Genomic DNA, 19,094 nt, shown 5'->3' with positions numbered 1-19,094 from the left:
TCAAGTGAAGCCTGGGAAACACATCTTGAAAAGGCTCCCCATGTGACTCTGATGTCCACTGTAATTTGAGAGCACCCGTTCTCATCAGGGTGGTTGTGAACTCCAGAGAACATTTGGCAATATCCAGAGGCAGTTTTGGTTGTCACAACTGGGACGGGGTAGGGTGTTATTGGCATTCAGTGGGTAGAGGCCAGAGATGCTGTAAAACAGCCTACAGTGCACAAGACAGTCCCCACGACAAACATGAATCCAGTCCAAGATACCAATAGTGCCAAGGTTGAGAAAATCTGATCTAGACATTAGATGTCCCTGAAATTCTCTACGTCAATCTTGTTTTACTAAATCAAATTATATTTTAAGGGTTAGGAGATTTTGTGTCCATCAAGCCCCATGGCTTTCAACCAGGCTGACCTGCTGGGAGCCATAAGCAGTGTCATGCCCTGAGTTTTTGAGAGACATAGGGCTTGTACTCCATCCCTTGCCCACATCTGTCAGGCTGCCTGCCCTCAGCCCTTTTCAGATGCAACAAGGTTTGCCTGAGCCCCCAGGGAGTCCTGGTCTCTCCTAGCTACTCTAGATAATATGACACAGACAGACTATAAGTACTTACCAAATCATTTCTGGTTTATCCTTCATCTGTTTTTCAATAACAAAAAACAAACACGTATGCATTATAAATTTCCCTTGTAACCTGTAATATACTCTGTTTTATGCCTTATCTTTTAAAGTGTATGATTTTCCTCATGCCTTCTTACAGCCACATAGTACTCCATGATGCAGATGTACCATAGTTTATTCAACTGTGAACCAATGTACATTAGGGCTTTTCCAAGCTTTTGTTAATACAAATAATGCCACAGTGAATAAAATTATATATGCATTATTTCATATTCATGGAGGGGTTTCTTCAGAGTGTGTTTGTGGAAGTAAGTAAGATTGATGGGTCAAATGATAAGTGCAAATGTAATTCTGTTACCTATAGCCAAATTCTCATAAATAGTGGCGCCACTATTTTTCACTTCCACTGCAATGCAGAAGCATGCCTGTTTTCCCACAGCATTGCCAGCAAGGTATTTTGTTAAACTTTTCTATGTTTGCCCAAAGTATGGATAAAAATATGTAGTCTCAGTGTAGTTTTAATTTATTAAAATGAAGTTGAGCATATTTTCTTACACGTAAGAGTCATCCGTATGTGTTTTTCTGTGGGCTGTTTATATCTTTTGTCCACTTTTCTATTGTGTTTTTAATCTTTCCTCTTCCTCCTCCTCCTCCTCCTCCTCCTCTCCTTCCCCTTCCCCTCCCCCTCCCCTCCCATTCTCCTTCCCCCTCTTCCTCCTCCTCCTCCTCCTCCTCTCCTTCCTTTTCCCCTCCCCCTCCCCTCCCATTCTCCTTCCCCCTCTTCCTCCTCCTCCTCCTCCTCCTCTCCTTCCTTTTCCCCTCCCCCTCCCCTCCTGTTCCCCTTCCCCCTCTCCCTCTTCCTCCTCCTCCTCTTTTTCTCCTTCTCCTTCTTCTCCTTCTCCTTCTCCTTCTTCTTCTCTTCTTTAGACAGGCTCCCACTGTCACCCAGACTGGAGCACAGTGCTGCACTCATGGCTCACTGCAGCCTCGACCTCCTGAATCCAAGCCATCCTCCCATCTCAGCCTCTTGAGTAACTGGGACTACAGGTGTGTGCAACCCCACCTGGCTAATATTTATACTTTTTGTAGAAATGGGATTTCACCATGTCATTCAGGCTTGGTCTTCTTCTTGATCTTTAAAAGTTCAAACACATGAAAAAATGCTCACCATCACTGGTCATGAGAGAAATGCAAATCAAAACTACATTGAGATACTATCTCACGCCAGTTAGAATGGCGATCATTAAAAAATCTGGAGACAACAGATGCTGGAGAGGATGTGGAGAAATAGGAACACTTTTACACTGTTGGTGAGAGTGTGAATTAGTTCAACCATTGTGGAGGACAGTGTGGTGATTCCTCAAGGACCTAGAAATAGAAATTCCACTTGACCCAGCAATCCCATTACTGGGTATTCATCCAAAGGATTATAAATCGTTCTACTATAAGGACACATGCACATGTATGTTCATTGCAGCACTGTTTACAATAGCAAAGACCTGGAACCAACCCAAATGCCCATCGATGATAGACTGGACAGGGAAAATGTGGCACATATACACACCATGGAATATTATGCAGCCATCGAAAACGATGAGTTCGTGTCCTTTGTAGGGACATGGATGAACACCGCATGTTCTCACTCATAGGTGGGTGTTGAATAATGAGAACACATGGACACAGGGAGGGGAGCGTCATACACTGGGATCTGTTGGGGGGAAATAAGGGAGGGACAGTGAGGGGTGGGGAGTTGGGGAGAGATAGCATGGGGAGAAATGCCAGATATAGGTGAGGGGACGGAAGGCAGCAAATCACACTGCCATGTGTGTACCTATGCAACAATCTTGCATGTTCTTCACATGTACCCCAAAACCTAAAATGCAATAAAAAAGTTCTTTATATATGTGAGGGAAATTAGTGCAGAAACAAGCTTCTTTTGTAAACTGAAAAGGAAGTTTTAAAACTGGGAGAAATAAACACATAATCAACTAAAAAGCTGAAATTTTCTGCTACTTAGCAGGAGAAAATATGAGGATTAGGTCAAATACAGGCACATAAATGGAATGGGTTTTTGTTTTCTTCTTTTTTTATATATATGAAAATATAGTGTGAGCAGAGCTGTGACTCACTACATATGGCTGAGGTGCCAGAAAATTTCAAATCCAATGGGCTTTTCACGCTGGGCTTCTTAAAAGTGAGATCTGCTGCTGAGATGTAGCAAATTTGCCAACCAGCTCCTTTTTTTAAGAAAAAGATGATGATGTGATCTCAAAATGAAATATCTTAAAGAAGAAAACATGTATCTAGTTCTTAAATGCATTAATTAGAGGCATGAGTAGAGAATAGCTATTAAGTATCCCAAAAGCCAGGGGTTTCGTAATGAACAGTAATACCCTCTTGGCCCTCATTTGATTTTGGGGGGTATGTTTAAAGAACAGAATAGCAACAGAAAAATATGGAGCTCGAACTATTATGTCTAAATAAACATCTTGCAGCAATGATAACTTGGGAATGTTCTGAATTCAGAGAGTAAGATAGAGCATCCTCGGTAATGTTATGCAGAATCTGCACTGGTATTCTCTTAACAGGGAGTAAAGGGGCAACAGGAAAATAAATTAGCCACTCTAAGTGAAGGCAGCTTGATTATTCCCTTGAATCTCTGCTGGGGCTGAGGTGACCTGCAGCAACAACCTCCTCTAGAGATTGGGTCAAGTTCCATTCTCAACCTTGGAAAGAGACGGCAACACCAGTGGAGGCATATGAAATGGCCCCTCCACTCATGGAGAAGCCATATCTCTCTGCTGAGAGATGCTCAGCAGGATGCTCAAGCCAGCCATGTCTGTGAGGAAGAGAAGAAAAAGGTGAGCAGAGAATCCAGAGGTGATGCTTACTGCAATTTCAATGGCATGACGAACAAAACCTGATTGGAGTGGGTTCAAGAAACAGGAGAAAAAGTGAAGATGGCAAGTAGGGACAACTCATTCCAGCACTTCGGGTGTGAAAGAAGTGGAAAATTATGGCAATGACTGTCACTGAATTCATTGAAAGAGTTCTGAATGCAGAATTGAAGGAGGCATGTGTGTGTTTTAATTCATGAGGATAGTACAGCACATTTGTAAGCTGGCCCAGCTTTCTCTAGCACAGAGGGGGAAATTGCTGACGTAGGAGAGAATTGCTGGGGTAATTCCTTGAGCAGATGAGTGAGAGGGACCAGCTTCATGGGTCTGCACCCTGCGCAGGCTTCCAGGGCCTAGGCCTCTTACACTTGATACAATGCTCTGTCACGGTCTTCAAATTCGACATCACCTTCCATTTGTAAGTGGAGTCTGATGAAACATTGAGGCACGTGCCAGGGGACCTGGAGTCTCAGCTCACACACAGCCTTGCCTTCCCTCATGTCTCCAGGACAAGTTCTTGGCCACCTGCTCCCCAGACCTTTGGTGGCCTAGGCATCATCTGGTCTCCTGCTCCCTGGCCCTGCCCTACCAGCTCACTGTCCTATGCCCAGGGGTGACTTGGTGAGGAAAGTGGGAAAGGCCCGATTTCCCATGTCCTCCTACCCCCTACCGCCCACTGGTGGAGTATGGGCATTAGGGTGGCCTGGCTCAGGTGCACACCCTGGGGTGTCCCAGGGCAGGGTGTGATGGTGGCCATCCTGCCTCTGGTTGGCAGTGCCACAGCATATCCAGGAAGCTTAACAGAGGCTGCATCTTGGTGGGGTCAAGCCTCTCACCCACCCTGAATCCAAGTACCTAGTGTGCACTGGCATAGAGGTTTAACAATTCCTGAGGGTCATCCATCTGCCATGGAAAATCTGGCTTGACTTCCTCAGAGCTCACCCATCTTGGTACAGCAGGCAGCTATTGGGCCCAAGTGTGTACAGTAAAATGTGTGCTAACAATGATGTAAACATTTCATTTTGTCATTATCTAGAACGACCTTAAATAGCAAATAAAAGCACAATGACAGAGAGAGAGAGAGAGAGAGAGAGAGAGAGAGAGAGGAAGAAAGGAAAGAGCTTCATATTTTAGCACTCCCCCCAGCCTTTTAAACAAAGTACCCCACATTTTCATTTTGCACTAGTCCCACAAATTATGCACCCAGTACTGCACGTCATTAAAACTTCAAATAAACTGAATATTTACTATGTGCCAGGCACTGCGCTAAATATTTTCACATAAATGATCTCATCTGATTCTCTTGGAATTCCTGCCCTAATGACACTTTTCTTCAAGCTAAGGAAGTATATCCTTAAGCATGCAAGATAGTTAAGAAGGGATAGGCACTCAGGTCTGTCCATTGTCCTGGATAGCACCTTGAAATTCTCCAGCCAGCAGAAATGATGCATTGTGAGATAAGCCTGTTTCTTAATATTATCTCACCATTTTTAAGTTACCTATTAATCTCTAAAGAGTTCTGTTTTTCCACCTTTCCTTTAAAAATGCATAACGTCCCAGGGGGCTTTGCAGGTGGCATGGTGCTGCCAGGTGGAGAATGTCAGACAGATGTTTTTGGCAGGAACATAAAATGTGTGAAATGGCCTGATGTGCTCTTTTTCCTGTCCAGTCGGATGCTGGTAAATATTGACCAAATAGTTCTTGGTGTTAAAAGCCAGATTTGTAGCATTTCACCCAAAATCTGTGGTGTAAATACTGCCAGCATGGCTGACTCCAAGCTACTAAGGCCATGAGGAGTTGGAAAGGGGTGCACAGCAGCACAGCATTAGATAGTATTTCTACCATATTGATGCAATAGACATTTTAAAACCTTGGGAGCATAGAAAATATCAAATATAATAAAATAACTAATGATGAGTTTTGAGTATTCAGTACCTTTGCTTTTAATATAATTTATGTAATTGTATGTTTATTTGATTTACTTTTTAATAATGGCTCTGTTTAACAGTCAGTCACATTGACTTTCCCTCCCTGTTGGTCTGAATACTATGATTAGATCCCTGCTGCTTCTTTCTCCAGCTCAGAGGGAACGAATTCTGCCCTGCCCATGGCTTGAGGGGCTGCCAAAACCCCACTTCTGTGCAGCCACTGGAGTCTGACCCCAAGGCTGAGGAAAGCTTTCTTTCCTTGGGTTTGTTTTCATTCTTGCCATCCACATCCCGAAGCAAAATGTCAGAACCCCAGAGTGGGAAGGACCCTAGGAAGATGCTGGTTTCTTGACTGTTTCCAGAGATCTGGAAATGGAGTCCCACAGAATGCAAGGGCCTCACCCCCACCGCACACTGGACACCTGTGGGCCTCAAGGACCTTAGGCAAGCTGCACAACTTTCCCTCACACAATCAATATAGTGTTTGCATTTCTATTCTGTGCCAGGTACCATGCCAGGTGCTGGAGACTCACCAGTGACAAACCTGCCAGGGAGCTTGTGTAGAGAGCAAGAATTAAGAGTTCACTCTCAGATGTGTTAAATAAAAGACTACATTCCAACAGATTTTGGTCTGAATCTTGGTTCTGCCACTTGGTGGCTGCACAACTCACTTCAGTCCTCTGAGCCTCAGTTTCTTCTTTGCTTATATGGAGATAACAAAGGCTTACTCTTGCTTGGCACCTAGTAAGCATTCAATAAATATTTGTTCACTTCTAAATTAAATCTTGATTGGGCAGAGCCTAGGTCATGTGCCTGCTCTCCAGGTGCAAGGGATACTAAGAGAATGAGTTCTGACTTTTTTTCTGGGGAGATTGGTGTAAAGCTTTAATGGCGGCTATGTGAATGCCTCAGCCTGGGTGAGAGCATACTGTATGATGAGAGAAGAGAGGTACCCATGGGAACATTTGGTTGTTGCTGCAGACTGCCCTGTATCCCAGCCACCCTGAATGATGTGGGATGCAGGCCCTAGGACCCACTTACCTGTTCTGTCTTCTAGGGAACAGCAGGGGCCCAAGGTAGGCAAGCCCCATTTAGCTTCATCCTGGGCCCCATCATCTTGCCTTGCAGCCACCACATTCCTGAAGACCCTACCCATCCTGCTCTACCACATGTGTCTCCTAGGAGCCTCCACCCACACGCTCCTTCAGTGATAGTAGCCTGGAGAAAGGCAGCATGCCCTTTGTCCCTAACCCCCCAGCTGCAGTTTGCATGGCTCAGCCCTGTCCAACTGGGGAAGCCACTGGACCCAGTGCTGAGCATGAACATCATAGACACTCTGCCTGTCCTCTTGCGGGGCCTGGGAAGCCCCAGGAAGATGAGCATTTCCAGCAAGTAACTGCGCGCACTATGGAGGACTGCACCTTCAGGCTCAGTTGGCAACCATCATCTGGACAGCATGTGGCCCTGTAAAACCATCTTGTCCAAGCAGAGCAGTATTGACCTCCCCATCCTTACACCTACAAGGACCCTTACATTTTGATATCTCCCCAAACCCCATCTTCACCCCAGCAGAAGTGGCCCCAGAAGGTAAAATTGTATGCCCACAAACAGGAGTATCTTCATCTCCTGACTGGCCTGCACCCTGCCCTTCCTGCCTCTGCCTGTGACAGTGAGTCCACTTCTCTCCCCTTTCCCAGTCTCACCTCCCTTGCCTTCTTGACTCTGTGGTGAATGATTTTCATTTTCAGTTGGTTTCTTTTGAACATATCATCCCTATACATTTGCTGCTTCTCCTGGGAAAACATCTTTAGCTTTCTCTGGCTGTGGTGTTTCTCTTCCCACCAGGGTCCTCTGTGATGGTCAGGATATCTTCAGTGGGGTAAAAGCAGGCCCTCCGTGGCAGCATGACTGACCAGGGCCTGAGGATGACTATTCAGGACACCCATCAAGGTCAGCTCCACGCTGTAACTCAACTGAGCCAGGTAGAGTCTGGGGCTTAGAGGCTTCTTCCTACCTGTCTCAGTTGGGCTACAGCTTAGGGCTGACCTTGATGGGTGTCCCGAATACCCGAATGAATGACCTACCCATCTCCTTCCTCTCTTAACTCATCTCCTACCACTGTCCTTATTGCTTATTCCACTTGACCCACTATCTTTCTTGCTGTTCTTTGAACACTTCAGGCATGCTCCTCCCCTCATGCTTTTGCTCTTGCCTTTTCTTCTGTTTACAACTGCTTGCCTAGATATCCAATATGACTTACTCCATCACCTTATTCAGGTCTCTGCTCAAATGTCACTTTATCAGAGGTGTTTACTAACCATCCCTCATCATTCTGTATCCCTCTAACCTACATCATTTTCCTATATAGTTCTTATCATCACTTAATATATAATAATTTATATTTGGTTAGTGTTTGTCTACTCCAACGAAAATGTAAGCTTCTTTATCATCATAGTGTCTCTATCAGTGCTTGGCACCAAGTAAGCGTTCAATAAATATTTGTTCACTTCTAACTTAAATCTTGACTGGGCAGAGCCTAGGCCATGTGCCTGCTCTCCAGGTGCAAGGGATGCTGAGAGAATAAGTTCTGACTTTTACATTGAGGAGGAAAATTCTTAAAACTTAGAAAGGATTTTTAAAAGTTGCTTAGTAGCCACAACTTTCCTACAATCACAATCCCAAGTTTTGTCATATGTGCAAGGAAATCTGAGTACAGACTCTTCCTAGAGTTTTCTAAGGTCCACCTAATCTTTTTGAATCTACTACATCCAAACCAATAGCCGTTCCCCCTACTTATTTTTTCACTCCAGCAAACTGCCTTAATGAAGTCTATCCAGTAACTCTCAGGCTTTTATGGTCCTTTTCATTAATTTCGGTCGCTTCAAATTAGATTACAGAATTCTAGTGACAACTGCAAGCATAAGCAGAATTGGAAACAAACGGTTTACTCTCGGCTGAATATACAACTCAACCAGCAGGAGCAGAAGTATCCTGGCATCTTACAGAGTAGCCCTCTACCTCTGAGCAGCTGCAGGCCCTGGGCATCATTATTACTTCTAGTGGATAATATTGATTGATTAGGTGAATCAGTTAAGTGGAGAAGGGTTAAGAGAGTTTCTGAGTGCTTCACTTATTACTATTATAAGGAAAAATGACTTTATATTTAGTGTCTATGTGAATTTCCTTTTGTCACTGGACACATTGGGTTCTTACATGCCCCCTACCCCACATTCAGGGAAAGACTGCTTCTTTTCTCTTTCAGAACCCTTTGTTGACACATCAGCCTATTGCTTCCTGGAGGAATAATTTGCACTTCCAGCTCAATTCTGAAACAATATGATTGCAAGGAGGAAATACATTTGGAGTAATTATATAGGTATATAAAACTTATTATCTAACCTGTCTCAGTTGGGCTACAGCTTAGGGCTGACCTTGATGGGTGTCCCGGATACCCATCTTTTGAGGTGAGTAAAGGAGGCACTATTAAAAAATAGGATAACAGATGTAAAACTTAGGACGTCTGTCTTGAAAAACTGAGACATCTGCTAAACCTGATACATGGAATGCTCCCACAATGGCAATCTTCTCCAAAGCTCACAGAGAGGCTTGTAGGAATTGTCAACAAGGTAAATGTTGCTTATTACATGCATATGACAGAATGCAGTGATTTGGTGGATTAAGATAAACAATTTGGCATCCCAGAAGAACAGAGTGCCTGTGACACATACACAAGGATAATACAATCCTATCTGGTAAGATTCTGTCCCATATCTGGAAAACCAGCATCTAGTTCTGGTTCCAAATGACTGAGTTCTGGCATATACGTGGACTTGGCCAGGCACTAGAGTTGGAGGATGATTGGATACCACTTTTTTATGCCTGAAAATGCCATACTCTGCCATTGCATTGTGAATTGTGTAACTCCAAGATTGATGAGGTGTATGTGGACCAATGGTTTGAGTCTTCTCTGCCCAGGTGCCAGACTATGTGAGTGTGCTTTCACATGATCTCCGTCTCAGCCATCTGCATCTATCTGAGAGATCCTGAGTCAAAACCTGCCCAACCAAATCACTCCTGAGTTCCTGACCCATGAAAACTGTGAGAGAAAATAAATGATTGTTATTGTTTGAAGCCATTAAGTGTATGGGTGATTTGCTATGTGTTAAAGAATAACTAGAACAGGTACCTATGTGCTCTCACCAGAGTGTCCAATGATCAATGGATTTTATAAGTTAGAACTTTAAGGGAGAGGTCAATGCTGAAGACAATGATTTAAGGAGAATTTGCATATACATGGTGGATAGAACGGCTGAAGACGAAACCAGATGCCCATTCATTCATTCATTCATTCATCTGTTCACTTAAAAGGTCAAGAAAGATGGTCAGAGTTAGGTCTTGATTTCCAAAGCCCTCCTTTCTCATTGCTTTCCTCTGCCTCACTGATCATTGCTTCTCAGTGTCTTTGCTGCTTTCTCTTCATTCCTCAGTCTTCTAAACTTTCAAGTCCCTAAGCTCAGACATAAACTACTTCTCTTCTATGCTTATTACCTAGGCAATCTTACCTAAACTCATAACCAATTACTATCCATGTGCTGTTGACTCCTCGCTTTGATTCTCCAGATCTAACCTTTCCTCTTCACTCCAGATTCATGTTTCTCACTACCTGTTGTACAACTCCACTTTGAGGTCTATGAATCTCACACTCAGGATGTCCAAAGCCACACTCGCAACATTCTCCCAAAACATGCTTCTCCTGCAGTCTTCCCCATTTCAGGAAGTGAATCCATCATCCAGATGGCTCAGGAAAAACTCTGTAGCCATTTTTGGATCCTTCCATTTATTTCACATGTTTGATTCATCAGCAACCCCTTTTGGTTTGACCTTTAAAATACACCCAGAAACCACCCACTTCTCACAATTTCCATCACTTCCTCCCTAGTCCAAGTCATCATCAACTTCCATCTGGTGGATGATAGTGATGAAGAGAGTTAGTGAGTGGTACAGCCAGAAGATAATGATTCTCAAAGCAGGAGATTTTAAAAGATTTGTATTAAATCAAACTTTTTATTTAAGATAATTGTAGATTCACATGCAGTTAATAAAGAATGTAAAGAATAATATTCAGTTTCCCCAGTGGTAATAAATGTCTTGCAAACTATAGTACAATATTACGACTAAGATACTAATATTGATATAGTCAAGATACAGAACATTTCCATCACCACAAGAATCTCTCCTTTTGCCCTCTTAGAACCAGACCCATCTCTCTTCCACCTCTCTACCTCATCCCTAACCACTGGCAACAATTAATCTGTTCTAGTTCTAAAATTTTGTCATTTCAGAAATGTAATATAAATGATATCATTCAGTTTGTAATCTTTAGGGATTGGCTTTTTTAAAAAACTTAGCATAATTCCCTGGAAAGTCATCCAAGTTTTTGTGTGTCTCAATAGTTCATTCCTTTTTATTGCTGAGTAGCACCGTAGCCTGCTTCACCATTTCTCTGTGGTAGGACATCTGGGTTGTTTTCAGTTTGGGACTATTATGAAGAAAGAGACTATGGACATTCGTGAACAAGTTTTTGCATGAACATAAGTTTTCATTTTTCTGGGATGAGTGCCCAGGAGTACAATTGCTGAATCATATGATAGTGGCATGCTTCCTTTTTAAAAATAATTACCAAACAATTTTCCAGACTAGCTATGCCATTTTATATTCCCACCACTAGTATATGGACAATCCAGTTTCTCTACATCTTTGTCAGCATTTGCCAGTGTTCGGTGATGTCACTGTTTTTTTACCACTCTGACAGGTGTAGGCATATCTCTTTGTGGGTTTAATTTGCATTTATCAAATGGTTCATGATGGTGAACATCTTTTCTTGTGAGTATTTGCCATCTGTATAGCCTCTTTGTCGAAATGTCTGTTTATGCTTTTTGTCCATTTTAAAATTAGGTTGTTTAGGCTTTTTTAATGTTAAGTTTTGAGTTCTATATTCTAGGTACTACTTCTTGGTTGGATATGTGGTTTGCAAATATTTTATCTCAGTCTGTAGCTTGTCTTTACCTCCTTCTATAGGGCTTACACGGAACAAATGCTTTTATGTAGATCGGGTCCAATTTATCCAGTTTTCCTTTTATGGATCATATCACACTTCTGGTATCAAGTCTTAGGACCTCTTTCTAGCTCTAGATCTCAGACATTCTGCTATTTTTAAAACAAATATATTGTAGTTTCACATTCTGTATATAAGTTTATGGTACATTTAATGTGTGAGGTCTAGGTCGAGATTCTTTTTGTTTGTTCGTTTGCTTATGGATGGTCCAGCACCATTTGTTGGAAAGGTTATCCTTCTTCTTTTGAGGTTTTTTTTCACCTTTGTCAGAAATCAGTTTGGCATACTTACATGGGTCTATTGCTGGGTTCTCTATTCGGTTTCATCGATCTATGTATCTCCACCAAATCACACTAGTCTGATTACGGTAACATTAATATTAGATAACGTTATCCTCCCACTTTCTTCTTCTTTCCCCAAACTGCTTTAGCTACTGTAATTCCTTTGCTTTTCCATATAAACTGTAAGATAATCTTGCCTAAAACTACAACATAAATCTTGCTGGGATTTTGATAGGGATTGTATTAAGGGTATATATAAATTTGGTGAGAATTGTGATCTTTTCTATGTTGAATCTTTCAACCCATGGACGTAATATGTCTTTCCACTTAGGTATATCTTGTTTTATTTCTTTCATCAAAGAAATAGAAACTGGAGGCATACCAGTTTCATACTTTTTTTTTTTTTTTTTTTTTAAGACAGAGTCTTGCTCTGTCACCTAGGCTGGAGTAGAGTGGTGCAATCTCAGCTCACTGCAACCTTTGCCTCCCGGGTTCAAGCAATTCTCCTGCCTCAGCCTCCCTTGTAGCTGGGAATACAGGCGTGTACCACCATGCCCAGCTAATTTTCATATTTTTAGTAGAGATGAGGTTTCACCATGTTGCCCAGGCTGGTCTTGAATTTCTGGCCTCAAGTGATCCGCCGGCCTCAGCCACTCAAAGTGTTCGGATTAGAGGTGTGTGCCACCATGCCCAGCCATCATACGTGTTTTGTTAGAGTTATACACAGTATTTAACTTTTATAGCAATTGTAAATGGTATTGTATTTTTAATTTTGGTGTTCGCATCTCTATTGCTAGTATATAAAAATGTGATTGATTTTTATATGTTTTGTCTTGTATCCTGCCACCTTGCTAAACTCATTTATTCTGGGAATATTTTGTAGATTTCTTAGGACTTTTCATATAGACACTCATGTCATCTGCAAATAGGCACAGTCTCACTCCTTTCTTCCCAATGTCTGAGCCTTATATTTCTGTTTTGTTTCTTATTACCCTTGTTAGAACTCCTGGTACTTTGTTGAATAAGAATGGTGAGAGCAAACATTTTTTTTCCATAGAGGAAAATCAGTCAGCCTTTCATTATTAAATATAATGGTAGTTGGAGTTTTTTGATAGATGTTCTTTATCAAGTTGAAGAAATTCTCCCTCTGTTGCTAGTTCATATATTTTTCTTTTTATCATGAAAGGATGTTGAATTTTCAAAAGCTTTTCCTACATCAATTGCTATGATCCTGTGAGTTTTCTTCTTTAGCCTGCTATTATGGTGGATTACATTGATTGACTTTGAATTTTTAACCAGACTTGTGTCCTTGTCCAAGTCCCACTTGGTCATGATGTATAATTCTTTTTTTAAATATGGTGGTGAATTTATTTCCTGAAATAATTTTAAGAATTTTTATATGTATTTGCAAGAGATAGGGTTACTCTTTTGGTACTGTCTTTGGTTTGGTATCAGGGTAATACTAGTTTTGAGAAAAATTCTCTCCTTTTCTATTTTTTGTAAGAGATTGTATAGAATTAGTGTTAATTCTTTTTTTTTTTTCAGACAGAGTCTCGCTCTGTCGCCCAGGCTAGAGTGAAGTGGCACGATCTCGGCTCACTGCAATCTCTGCCTCCCAGGTTCAAGTGATTCTCTTGCCTCAGCCTCCTGAGTAGCTGGGATTACAGGCACATGCCACCACACCCGGCTAATATTTGCATTTTTAGTAGAGGTGGGATTTCACCATGTTGGTCAGGCTGGTCTCGAACTCCTGACCTAATGATCCGCCCTCCTTGGCCTCCCAAAGTGCTGAGATTACAGGTGTGAGCCACCAAATTATTTAAACATTTAGCAGAATTCTCCAATGAAACCATGTAGGCCTGAAGATTTCTTTTGGGGGAGTTTTAGAATTACAAACTCAATTTATTTAGTAGTTGTTGGGCTATTCTAATTGTCACTTATGGGGTGAGTCATACTTTCCACTTTTTGAGGGCTTGGTCCATTTTATTTAACTTGTCCAAGTTATGTGTGTAGAATTTTCATAGTACAGTTGACCCTTGAACAATGCAGAGGTTAACGGGCACTGACTTCTTGCACAGCTGAAAATCCACATATAACTTTTGATTTCCCCAAAACTTAACTACTAATAGCCTACTGTAAACCAGAAAGAAGCCTTACGAATAACATGACGAGTCAATTACCACATTTTTGTATGTGTATATTATATACTGTATTCTTCGGATAAAGTAAGCTAGAGAAAAGAGAATGCTAAGAAAATCATAAGGAAGAGAAAACATACTTACTATTCATTAAGAGGGAGTGGACCATCATAAAGTCCCTGCTCATCTTTACATTGAGTAGGCTGAGGAGGAGGGCTTGGTCTTGCCATCTCAGGGGTGGCAGAAGTGAAGGAAGTGGAGGAGGTGGAAAGGGAGGTAGGAGAAACAGGCACACTAAGTATAACTTTTTTTTTTTTTAAATGGAGTCCTGCTCTGTCACCCAGAGCAAATTGCCGCATTGCAGTGGAGTGCAATGACACGATCTTGGCTCACTGCAACCTCCGCCTGCTGGGTTCAAGTGATTCTCCTGCCTCAGCCCCTCAAGCAGCTGGGACTACAGTGCGCACCACCATGCCTGCTAATTTTTTGTATTTTTAGTAGAGAGGGGGTTTCACCATGCTAGCCAGGCTAGAAAAAAATTCGTGGACAAGTGGACCCATGCAGTTGAAACTTACGTTGGTCAGGGTTGACTATATTTCCTTGTTATCCTTTTGATGTCTGAGAGTCTGTTGTGATAACCCCTGCTTAATTTCTGATATACATATATATACATATGTGTGTGTGCATATATATATATATATATATTTTTTTTTTTTTTGAGATGGAGTCTCTTTCTATTGCCCAGGCTGGAGTGCATGGCATGATCTTGGCTCACTGCAACTTCTGCTTCCCATGTTCAAGCAATTCTCTTGCCTCAGCCTCTCAAGTAGCTGGGACTACAGGTGCACGCCGCCATGCTTGGCTAATTTTTTGTATTTTAGTAGAGACAGAGTTTCACTGTGTTGCCCAGGCTGGTCTCGAACTCATGACCTTGTGATCCACCTGCCTCAGCCTTCCAAAGTGCTGGGATCATGGGCATGAGCCACTGCACCTGGCCTGATATTGGTATTTTTATTTGTCACTGTTTTTTATTTGTCAGTCTTGCCAGAAATTTGTCAATTTTACTGATTTTCTTCAAAATAAAAACAGCTTTTTTGTTTCATTGATTTTTTCTATTTTTCTGTTGTCAATTTCAATAATTTCTTTTTGTTTTTATTAGTTCCTTCTTTCTGCTTGCTGTGGGTTTATTTTGCTCTTCTTTTTTTAAGTTCTTGATGTGCTTATATTATTGATATGGGACTTTTTCTCTTCTAACGTTAGTGATTAGTGTCATAAATTTCCCTCTCAGCTTTAGCTGAGTCTCATATATTTTGATTTGTACATTTTTATTCTTGTTCAAGTTGATTTTCTGAATTTTCCTCCAGATTTTCTCTTTGACACATGGATGATTTAGAAGTGTGTTAACTTTTAATTGCAATTGTTTGGATACTTGCCTTCTTCTTCTTATTTTTTTTTTTTTACAGTTATTGATTTCTAGATTGAAGCCATTGGGGTTAGAGAACATATTGTGTATTATTTCAGTTCTTTAAAATGAGTTAAGTTTTGTTTTATGGTCGGAGTGTCACCTGTCTTGGTATGATCCCTGGGTACTTGAAAATAACATATATTTCTCTGTTGTTGGGTGGAGTATTCTATAAATGTCTATCAAATCCTGTTGGTTGTTGGTGGTGTTGGGTTCTTGCGTATCTTTGCTCAATTTCCTGTCTAGACATTCTATCAACTATTGAGAGAGGGGTATCATAGTTTCTAGATATAATTGTGGATTTGTCTATTTCTCCTTTTAGTTATATTGGATTTTTTTTTTTTGGTGTTGTTTTTGTTTCACATAGCTTGCAGCTTTGTCATTTGATGTACAGTCATTTAAGATGCTATGGTGGGTTGACCTTTTTATCATTATGTAATGTCCCCCTCTGGCAATTTTCTTTGCACCGAAATCTACTTTATCTGGTATTAATATAGCCACTCCTGCCTTTTTTGACTAATGTTCACATGCTATATCTTTATCTCTCCTTTTACTTTCAACCTACCTGCATCATTATATTTGAATTTAGTTTTTTTGTAGGCACCACATAGTTGTGTTGAGTTTTTAATGCACTAAGCCAATTTCTGTGTGTTAATTGGTGCATTTAGACCAGTTATATTTAATGTAATTATTGGTATGTTAAAGCTATGTCTGTCATTTATAATTATGTTTTAAATTTTTCCTCTGTTGATCATTTCTCTGTTGTCATTTTTCCTGTCTTCCTGTAGATGAACATTCCTTTACTTAAACATTTTTTAAAATTCAATTTTGATTTACCTATAGTATTTTTGAGGGTATCTCCTTGCACAACTTTCTCAGTGGTTGCTCTAGGTATTGCATTATATACACATAATTTATCACAGTTTACTAGACATTATACCAGTTTGTTAGAAGTGTAGAAAACTTACCTCTCTTTATGTGTCTTTGCCCTTTTTTGTTTATAATACATTATCTTAAATATTTTTTTCTGCCTACATTTAGAAACACATCAGTGTTACAACTTTTGCTTCAAACACCAAACATACTTCAGAAGACTGAAGAGAAGAAAAATGTATTTACCCATATTTTTACTCATCCTGCTGTTCTTTCTTCCTGGTGTTCTAAGATTCCTTCTTTTATCATTTCCTTTCTGTTTAGAGAGCTTCTGTTAGCCATTCTTTTAGGGTAGGGCCTGCTGACAAAAGATTCTCTTACCTTTCTTCATCTGAGATTGTCTTGATTTCTTCTTCATTCATCATGGATATGTTCACTGGATGTAGGATTCTAAACGGATAGTTCTTTGAGCACTTGAAAAATGTTAGGCCATTTTCTTCTGGCCTCAATGGTTTCTGATGAGAAATCTGCTGTCATGTGAATTGTTTTTCCTTAATATGTAATGTGTTGTTTCTCTTTTACTGCAAGATTCATCTTGGGCTTTAATTTTCAGAAGTCTGACTTTTATGTGACTTGGTGTGGATTTCTTTGGGTTTATCCTGTTTGGGGTTTGCTTACTTTCTGGAAACTGTATATTAACTTATTTTACCAAATTTGGAAAGTTTTCAACCATTACTTCTTTGAGCACATTTTTTAGCCCCTTCCTCTTTCTCCTCTCCTTCCAGGACTTCCATGCCCAGATGTTAGATCTTTTACTATAGTTCTGTTCATTTTTTTTCCTGTATATTTTTTTTCTCTGTTGTTCAGATTGGATAATTTTTATAGTTCTCTCTTCAAATTCGCTGATTCCATTCACTAGCCTCTCCATTCTGCTATTGAGTCCATCCATTGAGTTTATTTTGATTCTTGTATTTTCAGCTCTATAATTTCCCTTTGGTCCTTCTTTATCTCTTCTCTTTCTTTGCTGAGATTTTCTACTTTTTTATTGGTTTCAATCATGCTTGCAATTACTTATTAAAGGGTTTTTATAATGACTGGTTTTAAATGTGCATGATAGAATCCTAACATTTCTGCCATCTCAGTGTTGGCATCCATTGTCAATTTCATTCAAGTTGAGAATTTTCCGGTTCTTTGTATGACACATGGTTGTTTTATTGAAACCTGGACACTTATCCTATGATATTCTGGATCTTATTTAAACCTTTTTCTGTAGCTGGTTTCTGCTGATGCTGCTCTGGCAGGGGAAGTAGAAGTGCCACCTTATCCCTGCCAAGTGAGCACAGACGTCCAGGTCCCTCAAGCAGGCTCTGTTGTCATCTGAGATGTCATTAGACTCCCTATGTAGACTCCATTGACACTCTGGACAGTGACAGCTCTGGGATGGTTCCCTCATTATTGCTGAGTGGTGGTGAAAGTCCTCACTCTGCTGAGCCTCCCCTGACATCACCCCAGTAGGGAAGAGTGCCTTGTTACTGCCAGATGAAAATAGGAGACCAGGCTTCCCACAAGGGGAGTGTTTGTTATCATCCAGTAGGGATGAAAGCCCTGACTCCATACTCAGCTTCTTCTGACACCACCCTGATGAGGGGGGCCTCATTACAGCCATGCAATGGTGGAAGTCAAGACTATTCACTCAGGGTTTGCTGATGTCTCTGGGAGTGGGGCCACGGTTCATGTTCTTTCTGTGGTACTTAGTTGGAGTGGAGTGGTTATTTTCTAAATGTTCTGTCTTAGACACTTTCCTGGCACTTTGGCTAGAGAGAAAAGGCTTTTGTTGGGGCTTTTCCTGTCTGCTCCTGTTGCTGTTCCCAGATTGCCAGTCCAAGTCCGGGATATATGAGGCAAAAAGAAAATCCACGGAATTCATTGCCTTGTTGTTCATCAGGTCCTAAAGTCCCTAGCTGGCCTGCTTTCTTCTTTCCAGCTTTCAGAATCTTCTCATGTTTGTTTCATATATAATGCCTAGTTTTTAGTTGTACTTAGCGGGAGGAATGGGTAAAAGTGGAGCTACTTCATTTTCCTGAAAGTAGAAGTTCTCCAACAGGTCTTTATATAAAGGTAGAGGAAAAAACGTTTGGATAGAGAACAGGTAGATGATGATGATAATTGCCACAAAACTCAATAGAATAAACACCATCTGCCTAAGAGAGCTTTAGGAAGCAGAGCTTCATGGGAGATCCAGATTTGAACTAACAGTAGATGGTGGAAGAGTGGGAATGCACAGGCTTGCTTGCTATGGAAAGGGGAATGGAAGTTCCAGGGAACACTGCAAAAAGGAATAGGAATGACAGGAAGAGCAACAGAGGTGAAAAGCAGAACAAAAAAATTCTTGGCTGAGAATATGGAAGAGGAGAGATGACATGTGAGGGTTATATTTGAGAAGTGACACAGGTGTGACAGGCAGGATTGACTGCCTTAGCAGTCACAGATAAATTTAGTGTCACATCAGGGCCTGATCACAGTATACCTTTGGCTTCCTAGTAACAGGAAAATAACTTTTGCTATAATAGGGTTCAGATAGGTAGAATGGTGCCTGCAACTTCTGGATTTCATTTGCCTGGAGGCACACCCAGCCCTAATACAAATAATCTGAAATGAAGGGTTTAGTTTCCAAAATGTCCTGGAAGAGGGATGGACCACTCATTTACTCAATTCCCACCCCTTAATTTCTCATTCCAAAAAAGTTTTTAGGAAAACTGGTATGATTTTTTTTTTTTTTTGA

The sequence above is a fragment of the Saimiri boliviensis genome, chromosome X, assembly GCF_048565385.1.
Source record: "Saimiri boliviensis isolate mSaiBol1 chromosome X, mSaiBol1.pri, whole genome shotgun sequence".
Classification (NCBI taxonomy): Eukaryota; Metazoa; Chordata; class Mammalia; order Primates; family Cebidae; genus Saimiri; species Saimiri boliviensis.
The sequence above is the reverse complement of the archived record's forward strand: the minus strand, read 5'-3'. Positions refer to the sequence as shown.